The 2,517-nt window shown below is 48.1% G+C and overlaps 1 pseudogene; it reads right to left on the bottom strand.

Moving 5' to 3' along the window:
- Positions 1-910: 910 nt before the first annotated feature.
- Positions 911-2,294, bottom strand: LOC137759397 (transforming acidic coiled-coil-containing protein 3-like; annotated as a pseudogene).
- Positions 2,295-2,517: the final 223 nt, after the last annotated feature.

Genomic DNA, 2,517 nt, shown 5'->3' with positions numbered 1-2,517 from the left:
TGGATAAAATGACATGATGTTTGAGATTTGCTTCATAATGATATGGAGTTGGGAAATGGATGAGCTCATGAATCCCATGAATTGATAATTATTAAAATTGTAGGATGGGTACATGGGGGTTGATTTCATTATGGTGTCTACTTTAGTATGTTAAATTTGTCCTTACTAAAAGTTTTAAGTACAGATTTTGCTCCCATAAAACATACCTTTTTACTCAATATCCCATTATGAAGGTCCTGACCTAAATGCATGTTTACTCCATCAGCGTTTTAATTGCACCTGGATCTTGGCAAACAGCTTGACTTTCTCCAGGTTCATTTTATTAAAAAAAAAAAAAGTGTCTCTTCTAAATGCTTATGGACAAATGAATAAGCCCCTCACCTGGGACTGTTTTAAACTGTTAGTTCAGATTGGTAGAAGTATGTCGTATTCCCCTGGACCTCTAAAGTCATTAAAAAATATTATATTTAACAAATTTAAATTCTATACTTAAAACACACTTGTTTCCTCAGTTCCAAATGTACTCTTTTTATTAGAGAATTTTAAGTCTTTAATTATATCTATATTTGTTTGCATCATACTGCCTCTTAATCTTCCATTTCAAAATTAGTATAAAGAAAATTGTGAAAATGTTAGGATCTTGGTCTATCACTGCTAAGGGGCAAAGTTGTTTATTATTTTATGTTTTCATGCTTACTAAAATCCTGCCTCACACCCTTTCATATTAATCTAAAGCAAAGTCCATGGGATCTAGATCTGAAAGTATTTCTCTGATATTCAAGGTAACCAAAAATAGGTCATGAACAGTTAAGAACAAATGTAAATATAGTCATACTTTTTACCTCTATATGCACGGATTATAGTATGGCGTTGATTTCTGCTCTGCTTTCCCAGTTTCCTGACTTCCACGTCAGATCTCCATCTTGGGAATGAGGTCATCACAGATTCTGGTCCTTGCTGTCTTTTGTCTTCTATTAATGGTCTTCTCCAGTGAGTGGACGCACTTCTGCTCCTTCCTTACACACGTCTGAAGGCCCTCTGCTTGGGCCTGGCTTGGGACCTGAGCAATCTCCTCGTTTTCCAGCTTTACTTTCTCTCCTGCATGGCCTTTAGCGCTGGGTATCTCTGGCCTTCCCTTTCAATGTTTACTCTGCAATCTTCGACACACGTCTGCAGTGACTCTTCATTCCTGAGGTAGCCTTCCATCACCTTCTGTTGTTCAAGCTACTTAAAGGGATCACGGAAAGATTTTTCTATGGAGTTTAGGTCTGCAGTAAGCTGGATCTTTTTCTTTCAGAACCTTCTGGATTTCGACTTTTGCAAATTCTTCTCTTTCTTTTTTTTGTAAATTCATTTATTTAACTTATTTTTGGCTGTGTTGGGTCTTCGTTTCTGTGCGAGGGCTTTTTCTAGTTGCGGCAAGCGGGGGCCACTCTTCTTCGTGGTGCGCGGGCCTCTCACTATCGCGGCCTCTCTTGTGTGGAGCACAAGCTCCAGACGCGCAGGCTCAGTAGTTGTGGCTCACGGGGCCAGTTGCTCCACGGCACGTGGGATCCTCCCAGACCAGGGCTCGAACCCACGTCCCCTGCATTGGCAGGCAGATTCTCAACCACTGTGCCACCAGGGAAGCCCAAATTCTTCTTTTTCTGAGTCTCCTCCATCGCCTGGTACAAGATCCCTTCAAACCCGTTCGTGACCTTCCCCATCTCCAGGTTCTTCACGTGGAGCTCCTCACACTTGCTCTTCAGCGACAGCTTCTTTTCTACCGCATCCCGGTCCTTCTGGCTGAGCGGCAGCACGTCCATCATGGGTCCCATGGGCAGCAGCTGGTCCACATGCTGAGGAGAACACACAGGAGCCAGCTGGGCACGGGAACACCCTGAGCTCCCAGGAAACCAGGTTCTGCCAGCTTGACCTCCGGCGGACTTCCTGAGGAAGGCATGTTGGGCGCAGGCTTCTCTCAGGGGCCCGGGCAGGGCGCCGGTCTCAATGGGCCTTCCTTAAAGGAGCCCATGGAACTTGAGGCCTAAGGACTGTTTCCTCCAGGCTGATTCCTTAAACCGGAATCAGCCCCAAACTGCTCCAGAGAATCCACCCCGCCTGGTGCCTAGAACCTCAGACGGGTCTCGGAGGTGCTACTCATTCAGAGGCAAGGCAGGTCTGGCCGCGTGGCTCCGCGGGTAAGCGCTAGGTTCACTGACCGCACCGCTGGCCGGAGCCCGCGCGCGGAAGAATCTCCGGCGTGCCTGCGGCTCCTGGCGGCCCCGCCCCGCTCTACAGCGCAGGCGTGTCATCCCGCGGAGCCGGAAAGCACCTTGCTCCACCGAGGTGAGTTCCAGCCGCTGCAGGCCCCGCCCGCCTGTTCGGAGGGTCTTCTGGGGACTGGGTCTCTTCGCCACCTCGGAACAGGTTAAAGTTTGGGTCACCCAGCTTGTCCCAGTCCGGGTTGTAAGACAGCGGAGGAGGGAGAATGGGACCCTCCTCTGCCTGCTCTGGGGCCTCTTCCTGCCTCGCCTC

Source organism: Eschrichtius robustus, chromosome 1 (assembly GCF_028021215.1).
Source record: "Eschrichtius robustus isolate mEscRob2 chromosome 1, mEscRob2.pri, whole genome shotgun sequence".
Lineage (NCBI taxonomy): Eukaryota > Metazoa > Chordata > Mammalia > Artiodactyla > Eschrichtiidae > Eschrichtius > Eschrichtius robustus.
The sequence above is the reverse complement of the archived record's forward strand: the minus strand, read 5'-3'. Positions and strand labels throughout refer to the sequence as shown.